Source organism: Carica papaya, chromosome 3, assembly GCF_054855325.1.
Source record: "Carica papaya isolate Zhongbai chromosome 3, ASM5485532v1, whole genome shotgun sequence".
Taxonomy (NCBI): Eukaryota; Viridiplantae; Streptophyta; class Magnoliopsida; order Brassicales; family Caricaceae; genus Carica; species Carica papaya.
In genome coordinates, this window is record NC_142311.1 from 15,919,814 (window position 1) to 15,940,336 (window position 20,523).

At 33.2% G+C, this 20,523-nt stretch overlaps 1 long non-coding RNA gene across 1 annotated transcript; it reads right to left on the reverse strand.

Annotated features, from left to right (window-relative positions):
• Window positions 1-4,040: 4,040 nt before the first annotated feature.
• Window positions 4,041-4,947, reverse strand: LOC110808794 (uncharacterized). Its single transcript, XR_002538691.2, has 3 exons — window positions 4,704-4,947; window positions 4,532-4,603; window positions 4,041-4,458 (listed from the first exon to the last, which is right to left on the reverse strand). It is a non-coding gene; the product is annotated as an uncharacterized LOC110808794 (long non-coding RNA).
• Window positions 4,948-20,523: the final 15,576 nt, after the last annotated feature.

Below are 20,523 nucleotides of genomic sequence, written 5' to 3' on the forward strand. Positions count from 1 at the left end.
TGATAGAAAATAGGGTGAGAGATCCTTACTTGATTAGAAGTCTAAAATCGATTTTTTTCACTGTGCCTACGGGCAGTTCCTTGATTCCCTGAATTTTTCTCTGGGAACTGAAACACACTTCCAGTACCTGTACATGTCCCCAAAAAACTCCAAATCAGACCCAGGGCCTCCTCAGCCAATTTCAGAATTCCAGCACGGCTCCGCCGTGCTCCAGCGACGACGGGGCAATTCGCCTCGGGTTGGCCATTTTCGGCCGAAATCAACCAAACTTGCATTAGTTCCTGTGATAAAACAGACGTAAGGCCATCGGTGGGCCGAAAAAGCTCAAAAAATCGAGACTTACCGGCTGCGGAGCTCTCGGGTGCGGCGGCTCCTCCGGCGCGAGTCACGATTTGGTGTTTTGCTCTGCTCAACCTATAGAGGAAAGGACGGTGGTCACAGTGGTGTAAAAATTACATCGAACGGGAATCAAAAAGGGCCTCATTGGAGGCAAAAATTGAAAAAACCTGCAACGGTATTTTTCGGTCAATTGGCCAGTGGTTTGGCTCCGATTTGGCCACAGAAGGGTTTAGCATCGAAATCCGAGCCAATGAGAGAAATTTTACCTCGTTTGGCGACTGAAAAGTGCTCCAGTGCGGCGACGGGTGGCGGCGGTTAGTTCCTCCAGATGCTGGGTTGTCTTCTCCGGCGAGGGCTCTAGCGGCTAGGGTTTGGAGTTGGGTGTGGATGAGATTATTTATAACCTTCCCCTTTTAATCTGAGCTATCCATCACGATTTAATCTGGACAGTCCATCACGATGCGATCTGGACCGTCTGTGCGTGATTCAATCTGGGCCGTCCGCATGCGTGTAATCTGGGCCTTCCCTGCGCGCGTTTGATCTGGGCTGTCCGTGCGCGCGGGAACGGATCTCAGCCGTCCGATCGCACACACGCGGATCGCCCACGTGGCCCATTCCACGTGGCCTTCCTGCGTCAGTATCTCTGCCACGCAGCGTATCCTGGTTGACCGGAGCCGCTGACCGGGCCGTTGACGTGGCTGCTGACATGGCACAATTTTTTTAAATTATATTTTGACCCTTGGTTTCTGATTTTCTTTTCAAAAATACCCCCAGAATCAGAATTTTCACCCATTTTTTCCAAAATTATTTTCAATTAAACCTCAAAAATAATTTTACCCATTTTTATCATTATTATTATTTTTATTTATATTAAATTAAATTAAACTAAATTGAAACAATTATATTATTACTTAAATAAATAAATAAAAGAAAAATTAAAATAAAATAAAATAATAATAATTCCAATAATAATAATAAAAATAAAATTAGGGTGTTACATAAAGAAACTTGATCATTCGTAGAGCACAGTTAGTATTGGGTAGTATTAAGATACACTTTCTAATTATATCTATCATGTTTTCTTTATGATCTACATTTCTATTATTCATCATGTATTTCTTCCATTACATATCTAAGTGACTGATCATTCCTAGTTACCTAGCATAGAAATAAAAGCACACCATTCCTTCTTCTGTGTTTGTTCATGAGCTTTTGTAGAAATTAGATTCCCTTAGGATTCTTTGTTATGTTATAAAGGCTAATGTGCAGGTCTTGATCTAAGTGAATCTAAATCTAAATGCTCAACTGGACAGAAGAAGCTATAATTTGAAAGATTGTGAGGTAAACTCGAACAAAAGTAAGGGAGAGTTATTTGCTTTCATTATCCTTTCCTTGTAGGAATCTTTCATAATGAGTTTTTGTGATGAACTTGTCAAACTCCAGCACGACATGTGCAAACTCCAATATCTATTTGATGAATGGAAGGACCTACTACGAGAAGCATAAAGTGAAGAGATTGTCCATATATATAATAACGTGACGGAGAACTTTCCTATTCAACAAAAGATTCAAGCTCCCGTAGAGATCAAGAACCCTTTCACAAAAGATACAAAAGAAGGAAAAGAAGCCAACCACCAAGATTAGTCGTGTGTAGTTGCTAAGTCTTTTATTTTCAATAATGATTTCTTACATGATCTAGGAGTAAGTGTCGATCTAGTTGAGAATTACATCAATGAGGAACTCAACGAGCTAGGTAAGTATAGCCAGCTTTTTATTGTTATCACAAATATTTTCCTCTGTGATGAAGGTCAAGATTCGAGGACGAATCTCTTTCAAGAACGGGAAGATGATGTGTCCTACAAAGCCCAAAATTAGTTTCGAAGATGCAATCTCACTTCAAGGATGAGCCCCATGGAAATCCGAACTCCTACAAAATAATTTCCCATGAGTCTGCCATAGCACGGGGTCTCGAGCACGTTGCACAACAAACATGCACACGCTAACGCAATGGATTATTCTAGAACAGACCTTGTCTTGAAGTGGAACGTAAATTTCAATTTTTTAAATGGGAATACCCAGATCACAAAAGTAATTTAATCGCTAACTGCTACCCTAATTGGGGTTATTCCAAAAAATGGGGCAAGTTTACCCAAAAGAAACTCAAGGGCCAAATGGTGACATATGGGCTTGGACAATTACAAAGCAAGAAGAAAGGCCTATTTTTGGCCCAATTTGAGAAGGCTTCAAGGCCTTATGGCCAAGATGGGTCATGGCCTAAGGTTGTTGCACAAAAAAAAAAAGCAGATTGGATCATGTTGCACCCATGGGTAGCCCACACCTGAGGAAGAGGCCCAATGCACACTAAGCATGCGCAACCCACATGTGCACATGTGCACACACAGCAAGGCCCATGTCCAGTAGGGGCGCACGAGTGCGGTCCAGGCCCATGCAATACCAACCATGTGATCTAAGTCTAACTTGAGCAGCTCGCGTGACCTAGGCACAACCCGAGCAGCCCTAAGGCAGCCAGTGCGGCTTGCCTCCCCTAAAATATTTTAGATTTAGATTTTTCTCACTTTTCCTATTTATACAAGGTTTCCAAGCTGCAGCAACTTATATAAATTAATCTCATGTGATTAGTATACTTAAAAGTGAAGAAGGAACTCTATTCAAGGGAGAAGTCTAAGGAAGATAAAGACCCTTGAAGATTTGGGAGAAGGAGTCTATTAATTTATTAATATTTTAATGTTAAATCTTATCCACATGATTAATTAATTATTATTTTAGGATAATTATAAGAATTAGAATATTTTATTGTTTAAGTATTTGTTTTCCAGTTAATTTAATTCCTAGAGTTTGGATAGGAATCTTAAGTCCTATCCTAAGTAGAAGTAGTAAATAAAAGTCTTTATAAAGGCTTTATCTCAAGCATTGTAAACACACAACTTTGAGAATTAATAAATTAAAGCTTTGAACTTTTGTTTGAATTAGCTTTGTGCTAATTTTTCCCTCCAAGTTCTTCAAAATCTGTGTGCTTCCTTGAGTCTTAATTGAGCTGAGGAATTGGTAAAGATTTATCACGTAAGTTCGTGGCATCTTTCTTTTTCTCATTTTTATGCCCTAGTTTTTGTTTTTATATTTCTTTTAGAATTGTAGATTCAATTAGAAGGAGATGTTTAATTAGACAATTAAATTTCGATATTGCATGTGTTTGTGTTTGTTTTAAGTTTACTGAAAAAATTACTTCTATCAAATTAATATCATTCAATTTAATATTTTTTATTTCCTTTTATCTAACACTCCCTAAATATCACCATTGTTTTAACATTTTTATTTAATTCTATTACCCATTTAAAACTTGTTATTTTCATATAATCTCTTATCACTCATTTTTAGCTTATTCTCATTTACAATAATTTAATTATCATGCATAATAAAATCAATTCTTAAATCAATTATTTCGATCATTCCACCCTTCTTTTTGATCTAATTACCATGTATGCTAATTAATCCAAGTTCTCAATTAGTCAAATTTGTATCCCTCTTTACCTTGTCTTTTCACAAGTTTATAATTTTTATTATAACTTATTTTAACGTATTTTCATTTGTCTCTTTCGCACATTTGCTCAATTTTATTCAAACCTCTAATTATTTTCATGTAATTTCTCCTATTCTTGTCAAGCAAATCCATTCACACTATGACAATACAAAGGCAAGCATAATTCAATTCACATGTAAAAAAGTAAAACATGCAAGCCAAACTCATGCAAACAATGTACAAACGGAGAAGGCAAAATCTTTTGAAATCATCAAGCATGGACCCTATCCCAATAGACACACTTCCTGGACAATGTTCAAGCCCCATTCTCGATCGGGTCCTTCACTCACCTACATCAACTACCATCTTAATTTTGGGCTAGCAAAACATTACTAAATTCCTAACATTTGCTTCGAGTCTAGGGGGAACCAGAAGTATTTACAAAATTTATCGAGTAAATCTTCCACCAAATCGCGCTTATACGTAAAAGAAATCACTCAACAATAACCAAAGACGTTCGATTTCTCGCGTGCTAATGATTTTCCCGTCCGCTCTGAATCTATGATAGACATTTTGAAGTCCTGAAATCACATGCAATTTAGAATACATAACCCTTAAAATGAACTAAAGGTGTTGGCTTCAAAAATAACTTACTGGTGCCGCTCGAGTTCTAGTTCCTTTCAACTTTCAACGAACTTTAGGGATTCCAAAGTTGGGTTTTTTTATCTAAAATGCTAAGGCATTATTAGAACGGTCAACAAATGAATAACATCTAAAAGGAAACACAAAATCACATGTTAAAAGTTAAATCCCATCGTTTCCTTACCGCAAAGTTGAGTGCCCATCTTCCCCCCGACAACTTTTTCTGCCTCCATGTGGCTGACCATTTTCGATTGTCCAATCAACGAGATTGCCTCTCACTCCTGATTACCACTTTTCTTCTCCTTCTTCTTCTTCTTCTCAGTCACTGTCGCTCTCTCTCTCTTCCTCTCTCTGCTCTCGTAGCTAGCATTTACCTTTTCTCTCTCTCCTTTTTCTGCAGCAGATCCCTCTATCAACTCTTCCCCTTCCAAAAATTAAAGGAAGACAATTATGGTTCCTTATGTACCCTTGATACAAAATCTGGGCCGTTGGATTAAAGAGGGTCATTTTTGTCATTTTACATTTAAAAAATTGATGCTAATCGTCCAATCTTGCTTTCTTAAATCATGATCGTTAGATCTAGGGCTAGTTGGCCACGCATGCGGGTTCCCTCATGTATCCGCCACAAGGCGGATTGCAATTGGTTTCGCAAATGTGTGAGCATCTGGCATGGCCCGCATTTAAAAAATTGCAAAATGATCCCAAGCACACAAATCCTTTTATTTAGGGCCCCGACATGTTTTTTAAAATTAAAAAAAGGTCCCAGACGTCCCAATTTCTTTTGAGTCTCTAAACCCTTAATATAATCATCTTTGGGTTTAAAATTTATTTTTAAATTTCTTTGGCTTTCTTTAATTCTCAAAATACCAATAATTTACATATTTAATTTCCAATTGTATAACTGTTAAATTTTTCACCCAAAAATTTCAAAATCTTTTATTTAAAAAATGTATTTCTAATTAGTTTCTCGCCTATAATTTACAAATTCATTGAATTAAGTCCTCCAAAAAATTTCTAATTCATTATGATACCCTTCCTTTTCCTAATGCCTACCAAAAATATTTTCAAAACATGTGTCCAAAGTTTGAGATGTTACAACTCTCACCTTCTTTAAAATTTGATCCTCCAAATTGCACTTGTATAATTTTGGAAATTTCTTCATTTGTTTGCAAGTGTAATTTTTAACCTAATGGGGTCATTGAAATCTTTCCACTTAGCGGAATTATTTTAAAACTGAAATCTCTTCTTCTTAACTCTAATCAATAAAGGTATAATTTTTTAAAGGTGGGTCTCTTAAATTTAAAAAATTTTAGTACTTAAGGTTTATTAATTGTGGCATCTCGATACTTGCTGGGAATAAAAAAGAGCCTAATAACAGAACATATACGAGTGCATAAAAATAAACAAATATATATGCAGAGCAAAATATCATCGCTTACAAAAATTTGAGTTTCAAATTTTACATATGAGGCCAAGAAGATAGTTGGCAAATTACATATACACACAAAAGTTTATGGAGAGTCACTTCTTCCATTACAAGAGTGTTTCATCGGAGTGTGAACAGATAATGCACTCGAAATCCTCCTAAAGATCCGAGAACACATCCAAATAAGCTTCAATGTGCAACTAACTGAGTGAATCATCACTTCCATCATCTGAAGGGAGACATGGATTGAGGTGAGTTCCAAATAACTCAATAAGGGAAATAATATCTAAACTACACAACTAAAGTTTTCAAAGATTATTTATTTTTAAAGCATATCATTATCATATAAACAAGTGACTTACCTCTTGGACTTGTCGCAAAACATGTTCATTTGAAATATTGAGAAAATGTTTATTTTTCTTTTAAACTAAATTAGAAACATCAATATTTAAATCACAACGGAAAGTAAAGATAGAGCAGTGTAACATAAAAGAGTCAATGATGCAATGAAGCAACGTAATAGAAACTAGTTATACCAACTAAAAGCATGGTAATGTTATAACGGAAGAGTGAGAAACATATTCATTTCAAGAAAGACTACTAAAGCATGGGAAGTCAATCAACCATGTCATCAAGTGGTTAAATTTTATTTACGTCTTTTACAGGTTTTCGTACAAAGGTGTTCTAACTTATATATGAATAGGCAAATAAATTCATTTCAATATTTGATGTTTCAGAAATAAATTAATGACCACGATCATACTTCACCATTGTGGCCTCTACAGATTAGATAAGACTAATAATAACCACGGTCGTGCTTTACCACTGTGGTCCCTACAGATAAATTGCGAATCCACTCTCGTCAGAGAAAATACTAGTACCATTCACAGGGAGTGGTTCACCAATAGATTCAGATATAGAAATAGACGCAAAAACAGAAACCCCCCAGTGATAACGGAAAAGATGGAAAGATTGCTTAATGACTTGTAAACCATACGAAGGAAATTCAAACTCCATGTCTCTCTCACAAATTTTCCCTAAATTCTTTCTATAATATGAAGAAGAAGAAATGTGTGAAGTGAAAAGGGAAGGGGTGGGCCCTTTAAATAGATTTTCGACGTGAACGAGGGCCATAAGATTGCTTGGGCAATCGGTGGCTACTGGTCGGCCACTACATATAATGTGCATGCACGCTCGAATAGGCTAACATGATAGACAAACTGGCAGGCATGCTCGCACACTGTCATGTCCGCGACGTGACAACCCCGTGTGTGCAGCTGACATGCAGGCATGCGGGCACACAAGCGTGACGGCTCATGGGCTTACGGGCCGTTCTCATGGGTTCGCGGAGTTTTTTCGCATTGTTTTTTCCATTTTATGTTTTTTTTTTATTTTTCCTGAAAATTTCAGAATAATTTAGTACAAAATAATAATAAAAAATAAAAAAAAATATAATTTTGAAAATTAAAAATTAAAATAAGGTCAAGTGTAATAAAATTCTAAATACTGACTAAAATTTAAAATTAATGTCAAAGGTCGTAATGCACTAAAACATGAAGTATAAAAAAAGGGCATTTGAATACAAAGTTTTCGAGGTGTTACACTAATCCTCAAAATTTTTTCATTTAAGCCTAATGTCTCCTTATTACATTCTATAAAATTATTATCCTGAATTGACTTTGATGGAGGCATCATAACTTTTTGATGTTGTCTTAAGAATCTCTTAATAAAATATGTCATATCATTTATTCTGTACAAGGTGATTATTCAATTACCAAACCAGTGTCGATGCATGATAGGTTTAGAGCCTCCCAAAATTCATATATCTTATTTAAGTTATTCATTTTCTAACTCTTGAAAATTAATATGTGATTATGCTGAAGATATCTTTTATACTCTCTAAATACCATCAAAACATACGCATTGCCTTTAAAGGTTTGGGGTTATAAACTATTTTTAGTTGGTCATACTCGTATTGGAAATTCACTAACGACAGTTTAAGCTTATTATTCCTTTTTATAATTAAGACATTCAAGATAGGTGAACACATAAATTAAGTTGGTGTAGTGGTTCTTTTATGACTTTTAAATAGTACTTGTGGTTTTGGTACAATATTAGGGTTTTTAAGAACCTTCTTTTTCTTTTTTGATAAATTGATATCATATTATACCTGTAATTCGTCAAAGTTTGAACGATCTCTAAAATGCCTCAATACTTGATTCAACTTTCCTTAAAGTTTTTTTGGAATTTTCATTGCAAGTCATGGAGTCATAGTTACTACCAATAATCATTAGGAGTTTCTTTAGTAGAAGGGTCACTCATTAGTTTTCTACATTTGGTTATGTTTGTTTCTAACTCCTGTAGGATTAGGTATTTTACTTTTGTGTTTTTCTAAAATTTGAAGTGACCACTCTTAAGTATGATCTTAAGATAGGTTTCAAAAGTTTATCACATCATCAATTTCTCCTTATTGGTTTGGAGAGAAGTTTCCTATGTGTGGTTGGTTATAGGTCCACTACTCTTCCACTGCACTATTCTTATAAGACTTACTTTAAGGATTTGTGCTAAGGTATTGGTATATTTTATTTTATTTTATTTCTTTTTTTGTGGTCTACTTAGCTATAAGGGAATCATAATCTAAGGTTTTCATGTTATTAGTGATTGTTGTTAGGGTATGTCCCAAGGGTTTTCCTTTTCTTTTATAGAAATCTACTTTAGGAGGAACAAGGACTTTTTCGGGAAAAGTCTTCTAACTAGGAGTACTCTGTCTTAATTTACTATAAGGATTTCCTACCCGCCAAACACATAATTATTCAATCTCCTAAAGTATTTTTATTCACCAAACACATGATTATTTGCTGATCTAGGGCTTGAGTTGTTATTGGAACCTCTATGCAGAACCTTGATAGAAACGTTGGGATGCGTAGGGTATTCATTCTTCCTAAATAAAATTAATGGGGGACCATAAAATTCATCAAGGTATGTGGTAGTTATTTAGTCTCCCAAAATGCTTAAACTTAGGTATACTCGTTTTTGGATTTTTACTTCTTCATGATCTTCAACGAATTTAGAAAAAGTTTTCTTAAGGCTCACATACTTGGGATGTTTGCCTCCACTTTAGGGATTTTTCCTTCATCAAAGGGTTTTTTTTCCCTATTCGGCGGATTTTTTTCCCACTTTGGGGGATTTTCTTTTTATTTGGAGAAATCTGCCCATGGAACGTTCCCTTTCCCCTAATTTGAGGAAAATTCAACATCTTCTTAGGCATTTACCCTATTTTCTTTCTTTGGTGGGGACAATTATTTAGTAAGAGTTTGAGGCTCTGAAGGTTTGTCTTATATTTGCTATATTTGACTATAGAAATTATTTATTCGCTCTCTCCAGTTAGCTTCGGGTAAAGCTATACTTGTAAAGGCTCGAACTAAAAGAAAATGATTTATTATCTAAAAGCAAAAACAAATAATAAAGTTATGATTTACATTCCTTACATAATAAATTATAATACCCAATATGGCTACAGGAATGTCTCTACTACAGTGGATCATAAAAAAAAACAAATAAATTATTTAAAAGAAATAGATAAATATCTTAGGGATTAACCTCCACTAGCTCTTGAAGGGCTCCAGGAGGTAAACTGCTCACAACCTTCTTACTGATTGGAATTTGGATCTTAGTCCTCTTAATGTGAAATGGTTAATAGAAGATTGAGCTACACTTATTCAGTAAGAATATCACTCTAATTACTGATACAGAAAACAAAAGTTGGTAAAAATCACAAAACAACTAATGGATCCCTTAATATAAGTAAACTTATTTAATATCAAAAAGTTATTTCCATACTTGCTATTATGAGTTTTTCAAAACAAACCTATAAGACGAACACCCATATAACATTTATAATCTCATGAACAAGTGAATAAAGTTGGTCATTCTCCCTTTTTACCTGCTTACTAGGACTCTTGGGGGTCCATAGGAATATCTCCTTACTCGTGAACTCAATATTTAGATTTGTTACTTTACCTAGCCATCCCCACATTTTTTCCAGTAATTGGCGCCAAACACACCATCGTGTTGATACCTCATCCGGTATGAGGGTGAACCATATCTTTCAACCCTTTCCTAGGGTACCCAGTAAGCCATTTATATATAGATCTCCATGAACAAACAATCACCAATTGCCTACTAATATGTTATTTTATATTCGCAGATCAATCAAATGATATTTAAACAAACAATACATTTTTTATACCTTAAAAATTAAGAAACGTAATTAGGGCTTCTATTTCAAATCAGTCAATCAGATAAAAATCACAATAAGGCAATCAATAATGAGGAAGTAATTAAATGTAATAATTAAATCATATGACAGAATAATAAGCAATTTAGACAGTATAGAAAAATAAATAGACACATAGACGAGTTTAGAGTCATTGTACACTGACTAGTTTTCTTGCTCCACTAGTGACCTGTAATTATTATTAGGATTTTTTTAATTTTTACAAAATACAAGATTACCGATTTATTAAACCTCTATTTACCGTAATAGGGAATAAGGTGAAGGTTTCGTATCCGAATCGGTGTTTTGACGTGGTGTGTTACCCACTTCGATTTTCTTGAATTTTTTCTGCGTAAATCAAAATACTCATCACGTACCTAAAAATATCCAAATATCTAAGATCAATGTTGAAAACCATTTTTGGCCAATTTTAGGGTTTCGGCGCCAGCTCTGCCGCCCAATGCGATGGTTCACCTATTCTTGATAAGTTTTGGCTTGTTTTACATGTATCCCTATGAAAAAATATGTTAGGAAGCCTTGGTTGACCTAAAATATTAAAAAACTGAACTTACCAGGGGGGGTCTCCAGGTGCAGCGGCTTTGTCGGTTATTCTTCATGGTTGGGGTTTCTTCTTTGGCTAATCTACAAAAAAAGGGATAGTGACACAATGGTTAAAGAATCGTATGAAATGGGAAACGGTAAGGGGGTCATTAGAGAGGGTTTAGGATTTTGGCTGCTGCCGTTCCGTCGGGCTTTGCCTGTGATTTTTTACTCACCCACTTTCCCTTTTGCTTTGATATAGCCACAGGGAGGCTCGAAATTAAATTTCATGCGGAGAGAGAAAAAGTTTACCTTTTTTGGTAGTCGTCGGTGGCTCTAGTGCAGCAACGGCTGATGGTCGGTCTTTTTCTCCTGCATTTGGTTCTTCTTCTCCAACGAGGGCAAGTGTGGCTAGGGTTAGGGTTCCCTGGAATGCGATATTTAAATACTAATCCCATGTCGATCTAGGTCGTCCGTTCCAGGATACGTGGTCCTCTCTCATCTATTCGATCTAACTTATTTGGAGAATGAATCCGGACCACATGATCGGATTGAATCTGACCATTCGATCGTGCTAAAGAGAGAACGCATCTGGACCGTTCACGTACGTGGGATGAGATCTGGACTATCTGATTGCCAGGCACGCAGATCGCGAGCGTGGTTTCCCGCATGGTGTCGATGTCAACAAGGTTGCCACGCGGGGTGCTCTGGTTCGCTGGGGCTGCTGATCGGGTTATCCCACATTGCCAAACTTTTTTTTTGCGTTTTAACTCCTTATTTTTAAATTTTCTTTCAAAAACACTCCTAGAATTAAAAATTTTACCCATTTTCCCTAAAATTATTTTCAATTTCATCACTAATTCATTTTTTCTCAAAAATTTCATAAAATTAAATTAATTATTTTTATAATTTTTTATAAATAAATAAAATAAAAAAATTCATCTCGAGCCAATTTTCAGGTTCGGGTATTACAGTACTTTTTTTATTTTCAAAATTTGCCACACTCCAACACGTGGTTCTTATCTTTTGGATTTTTGGAATGTCATATTATTTTTATACTCTTATGCTTTTAGATGTTCTGAAGGAGTTCAAAAACATCTTGTAAGTTCATCTTTCTAGCTTTTTGTTGTCCTAAACCTAAAAAAAAATCTCATAAATCTCATGTACAAGAGATGATTCCAAAGAGTGAGTGCTTTGATACCACCTATAACGTCCCAAACCCAATTGTGCTTGCACATAATTTCAAACTAGTTGAACCAATAAAGACACTAAACATGTAGTGGTTTTGCAAATTTCCTACATATCGTGTAACAGAATAACTAATTGAAAATAAAATACATGAGCCATTTTTTTTTAATGAAAGTTATTTATAAATAACCTCTCATTTTTATTTCTACTTTACAATAGAAAATTAAACTAAAATATCGGAGGTTTTCTTTAAGTCTTCCATGGTCCTGAGGTTGATCATTATCTATTCTACTATGAAATATATCACGGTGGAATTTAATAAGCTCCACATGTGCAGTAATGACAATTAACTTCCTATGGCCTATGCATGCAGCATGCAACACATGTAATCACGCAACAATACAATTAATTAAAAGAAATTTAAATTATATACGAAGGAAAATTTTCAAATTATCATTTTAATTTTGAAATGATTTTATTTGTTTCCTTAATATTCCTTATTTTACCCTCTATAGAGTTTTCCTAAAGTGTCATACCAATTAATTAACGAACAACTCTAGGTCATTTTTCTTTCCTAAGTATCTTTCCTAAATTACTCTTTTGTCTATACTTATGTCTTACTCTTTATTCTCTACATTTTGTCTTAACCAAATTACTTCTAAAGTACCAGACTTTCCTTTTATATGATTCTAAATTTTCAAACGATTCTCAAAGTAAATACTTACACATAAAATTAAAATCGAATTCATATTATATCAAATTCACAATTGAATAAAAATCTTACCAAATCAAAATCGCATCAAATCAAAATCATATCAAACTTACATCTTTTTACTTTTTCGTAACTTATTAAAGTTTTCATCATGTGATGCCCTTTTTAACTAGTACCACTAAGGACACAGAGGATCTCCTTCACTACATGGATATAACAAATACACATAACTCAAACAAAATGGTCATAGCAATACTTCGCTAGGCAACCCTAATTGGAACGAAAACATGCATACCTATCCACGTCCGGAGTAGGTCTAAATAATCCATCCATTAATGGTCTTCACCAACCCCCTGAATTTCAGCTGTACAGGTCAAATAGATTTTCTTAACATCTTATTCAAACACAAAAAAATTTATTTTCCTAATTTACTATGCATTTTATTTTCATTCTCACTTTAATTAAAAGTTTCATCGCACAATATCATTTACATCGCTATCAAGGAGAGGTAAAAGGGATCCCTCTCAATACATGGAATGACTGAAATACACACAAATTACACAAAATGGTATAGTAGTATTTCACTAGGCAACATCAATCAAAAGTATGTATATCTAACCATGTTTAAAGTAGGTTTAAATCATCCATCCATAAGAGGGCTTCCTGCTAAAGTTCAGCCACACACGCACCTCTCCCCTCCGTGATTCACAACTAAACGAGTTGTTTTGATGTCTTATTAATACTTTTGAATTCTCTTTTCACACTCATATTTTTTAATTATTTGAATATTGTATATTTTATTTATTTCATTCTCTTCCTATTTGTATTACTAATATTTCTTATAAATCTACTTCGTTACTCATATTTTCTAGACTTTGCACTTATCACTTTTTTTATAAATTTCTTAATTCTACTTTACTTACATATTCATCTCATTACTTAGTCTTCCTAGTCCTTAAATGCTTCCAAACCAAGAACCTTATTGAGTTTCAATAATAATTTGTCATCCTTATTCAACTCATTATTTCCCTAAGCTTTTTCCTAATTGTTGTAACCATAATCCTATCTTATTTTCTTATTTATTTATGGATAATTATATATTTTAATGTTATCAAAGTTAATTAATTATATTCATATTCATTTTACTCAACTCTTTCATATCGAGTGTTATCATTTTCTTTAATGTTTGTTTTGGGTTTTCTAAAAAACTATGTCTACCAAATTAATATCGTTTTTCTTTCAACTTACTCATTCAATTTAATATTTCTTATTTCCATTTATCTAACTCTCCCTACATATCACCATTGTCTTAACATTTTATTTAATTCTATTACCCATTTAAAATTGGTTTTTTTTCATATAATCTCTTATCACTCCTTTTTAGCTCATTCTCATTAACCATAATTTAATTATCGTGCATATTAATTAACCCAATTCTTAAATCAATTATTCGCATAATTTCGTACCCTTCTTTTTGATCTAATTACAATGTATGCCAATTAATCCAAGTTCTCAAATTAGTTAAACTTGTTTACCTTTTTACCTCAACTTTTCATAAGTTTATAATTTTAATTATAACTCATTTTAACAAATTAGTTAAACTTGTTTACCTTTTTACCTCAACTTTGCATAATTTTGATGCAAGTAAATCATGTATGCCAAAATCACACTCATGCAAGCAATGTATAAAGGCATCAAACAAAATCATTATAAATCATCAAGCCAATACTCCATCCCAGTAGCCAACACTACTTGGACAATGTTCAGGCCCCATTCCTTGTCTAATCCTTCACTGACCTGCATCAACTTCCATTTTTAATATTGGGTTAGCTAAACACTATAAAATTCCTAATTTTTATTTTAGGTATGAGGCAACAAGAAGTACTTACAAACTTTTTCGAGCAAATCTTCCACTAAATCAAGCTTAAACGTTAAGGAAATCACTCAAAGATAACCAGAGACGTTTAGGTTCTAGCATGCTGATGATTTTCCCCATAGATTTGAATCTAGGATGGACGTTTTTAAGTCTTTAAATCACATGCATTTTCCTGAACCCAAAGATTCAGTTCCTCTTAGGCTCTTAGGCTTTGATACCACGTTTTTAAGTGCCTCTTAGGCTCTAGTTCCTTTTAACTTCTTATGAACTCTAGGGATTCCAAAGTTGGGTCTTTGTTCTAAAATGCTAAGGGATTGTTAGAACATTAAACAAATAAATCACATCTAAAAGGAATCACAAAATCATGTGTTAAAATTAAATCCCATTGCTGCCTTACCACAAGGGTGAATGCTCATCTTCCCCACAACAACTTCTTCCAACTCCACGCTGCTGACCATATTTGACCATCTGATCGAGGAGATCGCCTCCCACTCCCAATCGCCATTTTTCTTCTCTTTATTTTTCTTTGTCTTATTCATCACCTCTCTCTCTCTCTTTCTCTTCCTCTCTTTGCTCTCACCGAGGACATTTACCTTTTCTCTCTCTCCTTTTGTGATGACGGATCTCCCTCTGTGACACCCCAAAGAACTATGGTCTTCATTTACCAAATTGATTCAAGGAAATAGTAACTAAATTATATATAAACACCATAGTAATACTTATACATTCATCCCTTGATACATTGTAACATTAATTACATAAGCATGAGGTTCTCAAACAGAGTCAAAACAAAATATACAATACTCCCCTAGTATTAAATGCTATAAAAGTTTTGACTTGGGTACTAATGTGAATCCTTTACTGATCCGATTCTATCCCCAGATCCTCCTGATCTAAAAAAATTGATAATATAATGGGGTGAGCGTCCCACACGCTTAGTAAGTATATAGAGTAGTTATGCCCTAGGCATGCATACTCAGTCAAACATTCACCTTGACATGTAAAACTTTTCTTTTCAGGAAAATGTATGAACTTTAAACAAAACGAATTGTTACTCTTTTTTTTTCTTCTTAGTCTATTTACTTAATTCTATTCTTTAATTACACAACTTAATTTTCCACTTGACTTTGCATACATCTTGCCACAATTTGTAAACTTTAGAGTTTTATAAAATTTTATTTGATAGTTATTGTAGTTTCTTTTCTTTTGTTCTTTTCTAGTTCTTTGTATCAAATAACGTTCATAAGTGCAATATCATTGACATAACAAGTACCATTGTGGAATTATGATTTCCATTATCTTATGGGCAGGAACACATATACACATGTAAATGAATTGGCCACAGCAGTCATTCGCTGGGTGACCCACATCACATACACACATTAGAACCATGTATGGAAGGGCTTTCATTCACCCATAGGTAGGGTTCACCACCCACTAAATTTCAGCCATACCATTTTGACAAATTTTAAATGTTATATTTGATAAGCCTTTTTATAATTCTTCTTTTATTTGTGATGTGGAATCCAAGATCAACCACTGTGATAAAGAATTCACAAAATTTTATTTAAAAGCATCAAAAGAATTGATCCTATAAAAACTCTCCCTACTTAACCTGCTATCAAGAATGATGGAACTAAGGTTACTGAAAATAAAAAAAATAGAATGAAAAAATATTAGAAGCTACTTGATAAGTAGATCAACTTCTTGCCCAACAAGATGGTAGAAGAAACTATCTTAAAAAGAAACACTCTTAATATTACTAAGGTAATTTTTGAATACTTATAATAAAGACTTGATGGCCAATAGGGCAGGCCACATGAATAAAAAAAGTAATAAAAATCTTATGATTTAAAATTACAATTATATAGGAAATTAATTAAAATTAAAATCTAAATTCCTAAGTAGATGCAATTACATAAGAAATTAATTAAAATTAAAGTCCAAATTCCTAATTAGGTACAATTATATGGGAATTAATTAAAATTAAAGTCTAAATTCCTAACTAAAATAGATATGGTCTTTTCCCTTTTCTTGGCTGATTGCTTCCTTTTCTTACCTCTTTCCATCATGTGTTTGGAGTAAGTTAATGAGACCATTATGCCATTGAGTTAATTAGTTGGGCTTATTTCCTCTTTCTTTGGATGAGGCCTTCTTTTTATGCTCCATGTCCATGCTCACATCAATTTGTTTATATATTTGATATATTTCCTTAATTTATTGTTTACTTAACTTTGTCTTGTGTTGTTATTTTATTTTATTTTGAAATTTTATGTTTTAATTTTCTTATCTAGTTAAATGTTATTTGTGTTATTTTAATTGTTTTAAATATATTTTGTATATTTATGTATATTTTAGTTTTTGTTTCTGGTTAATTACATTTCCAAGGATACTAATAGTTTTAACTAACACACTCCTAATGCATTTTGCTAAGACAGGATATACCTCATATCTATTTTAAATTTAATCATGATTTTTCTTAATTTAATCTATTTTTGATTATTTGATTATTAATTTTTATGATTTTAATATTTTTATTTATTTTAAAATTGATAAGTTTTTAGTTTAGTCTATTTATTTTTTGTTCCTTAATTTATTTTGTGATCGTATATCTTGGGTTATTAATGTTAGGTTTAATTTTGATCATAATTCATTTAGCTTTTAAATTTTACTTTCTTCTACTTATTCTTTACTTGCTAATTTTTCCTTAATTCTCATATTTCTCCCATTTCCTTCTTATTTTCCTATCTCATTTATTTAATTCATTTTCTCTTATTACTTAATTTTCCTTTAAATTATTCAAAATTTCTATCTACACTCTTTATTTTTATTTTTAACTATTTTTACCAATCTACTAATCATTCATTTATGCCAATTTCATTCATATTATTTTCTTTTTTAAAAAACTAATTAGTTAGTATTTTAAATATACTAATTATTAAATTTATACACCCTTTTCTTTCCAATATTATGTTTAACATTAATTTTTACTTTCATACTCAAATCAATGCGAATTTACCATCAGCAAAGTTCAAAACAACAAGAAACCATGAATACAACAAACAAATAGCAAGCAAACATTATGAAAATTCCATAAATTCAAGGTTTTCCCATTTTTCAGATATCCTGGTGGTTTTAACCACCTAGATAGGCACCAGAAATTGGTTTTCAAGCCAGTTCACTTACCTCACTTAAACTTGTTCAAACTCCCAAAAAAAAAGTGGTTAGATTTCGATTTAAAAACATGCATATGAGGCTTAGGGATCACTACTAGATATACTTACTAACTCCTACGTAAAAAGAGTCGGTTTCAAGCTCCAAATTTGGCTCCAAAGTCGCTTCAGGACATGTCAAAATGTTCAGACTTCTCGGGTCAGTGATAAACTTGGTAATTTTGTGAATTTTTGTCATTTAAACCGATCATTTTTTGATTAATTTATCATTCCCAGATGTTCTACTACATGTAAAATGTTTCTAGGTCACATAATTTGACTTAATTTGAATGGAAAGCTAAAGGAAAATGTTAAGGAAGACTCGGGTTTGATCATTTATGAAAAGGGGTCGGGTTGTCTAAAACCTGGTGAAATTCCTCGTTTTCATGCCCATTTTCATGTCCTTGGGTGACCGAAATTAATTTCTCATCCACGCGGTCACTCTCTCACTATTTTTTGTCTCTGCCCCACTTGGATTTAAGCTCACACGACATAGCTTCTCTCCTTAAGAGTTTTTTTATGCCTGTCAGAGGGAAGAAGATGAAGAAGGTTGAAAATTTTGGGGGCAGGGGAATAGGAAATATTTGAGTCGTTCATCCGCATACAATGTATCTTAGCCGTTCGATCAATTTTTTGGTTGGCAGTAATTTCGTAAAATTGCCTGCATTTAGAGTTATGACCGTCAGATCAAGCCCTAAGCAATATTGGCTTTTGATTTCCCGCCTCTCAGCTGTTCTGTGCATTTATCATAGCCATTCGATCTCTGATTAGGAAGATCGTGATTGCTTTTCCCCAAGCAATCATGAGCCGTCTGATCTTTGTCACAAAAAATCCCGACCAAAGTGCGTCTCTCTCCCTTAGGTGATCGGATCTCAGTCATTTGATGGAAATCCTTAGCGGATGTGTAACCATCCTGGCTGTCCATACGATCCGTTTCTTTGCAGATTGCTTCCATGGCTTCCACATGTCGTGTTCAAATTTGTTGGCCTATACATGTTTGCTTGATGTGTAACTCGTGGAAATTGCGTTTGAACCTCCAAACACGCAATTTGCTTCATTTTCGTCCTTGGTTTCAATTTTTAATTTAAAAAGACCCGAAAATGCTAAAAATTTATACTTTTAGCCCCTAATTTACTAAATTTATATTTTTAAAAAGAAAGAATTTAAATTTCCATAGTTCGTGAGGCTTAACTACATATTGAAAAATACATTGTCTAATTTAATTTGGATGTTTCCATAATTTCAATATTAAGGGTACAAATGGTGTTACACCCTCTTCCGAAAATGAAATAAACCCAATTAGAGTTTTTTTTATACTCTTGATATTGATCATTTGATCTCATATCCCAAGATTTTGGCTGTCGGATTAAATTTTCTTTATTTTAAATACTAAAAATGTATCTTGATCTAAGCTATTAGATCTAAATTAGGCGATCTAGACCATCCGTCTAATTTTTTTAATCTGGACTGTTCATCTATTTAGGCAAGAGGCAAATCTAGCAGTTCATTTGATTTTTAAGCAATATCAAATATGAGTCAGCTGATCAATTTAGGTGGGAAACCATTGTGGCCATTCGATCAATTTTTGGGCAAAAGTTGATCTCAACCACACAATCGAGCAGGAGATTATCATAGCCATCCTATCGGCATGCTTCTATCATCTACGTGGCTGGCCATGCGTATGGGTCCACTTGCATGTCTTCCAAGCGGCAAGCTCTGATTGGTTTCACAGATGTGTCAACATCTCATGTGGCCCACATTCAAATAATTGCAAAATGATCCTAAGTGTACAAAATCCTTTTATTTAGACGCTTGACATATTTTTTAAAAATAAAAAAGGCTCCCAAATGTCCTGATTTCTTTTATTTGGGTCCCTAAACCCTTAATATAATAATCTTTGGGTTTAAAATTTATTTTTAAAATTTTTCTGGTTTTCTTAATTCCAAAAATACCCCTAATTTACATATTTTATTTCCAATTGTATATTTATTAAAATTTTTACCCAAAAATTTCAAAATCTTTTATTTAAAAAAATGTATTTATAATTAATTTCTCACCTATAATTTTAAAAATGCATTGAATTAAGTCCCCCAAAAAGTTTCTAATTCATTTTGATACCCTTCTTTTTCCTAATTTCTATCGAAAATTTTTTCACAACACTAGCCCAAAATTCAAGACGTTACACATATACTGTGACACCACCTTATACCTACAGTCGTCATTACTAATAGATGCATTGTATTATAACAAACTAACACGCGAATATTGAAATAGTATTTACACATTCATCTATTAATACATTGTAACATTAAATTACAAAGGCATGAGGTACAAATATAGAGTCAAAAACAAAATATACAATACCCACCTAGTATAGAATACTATAAATTCTAACTCTAGTATTGATGTAAACCTTCTATTGATCCAACTCTATCATTGGATCCTCTTGATTTGTAAAAGATGATAATATAAATTTAATGAACCTTCCACATGCTCAGTAAATATATAAAGAGGTAATGCCTTAAGCATGCACACTTAGTCAAATATTCACCCAAATGTAAAACTTTTCGTACCATTTTAGGAAACGAATGAATTTTAAGAAAACATATTATTATTCTTTTCCTTTCCTTTCTACTAATTACTTAATTTTTTTCTTTCCTTTACATAACACAGTTTTCCATTTTTTGACTTTATACACATCATATCAAAATTACTAAATTTAGAGATTGAGTTTTATAAATTTTTATTTAATTATTTATTATAGTTATTTTACT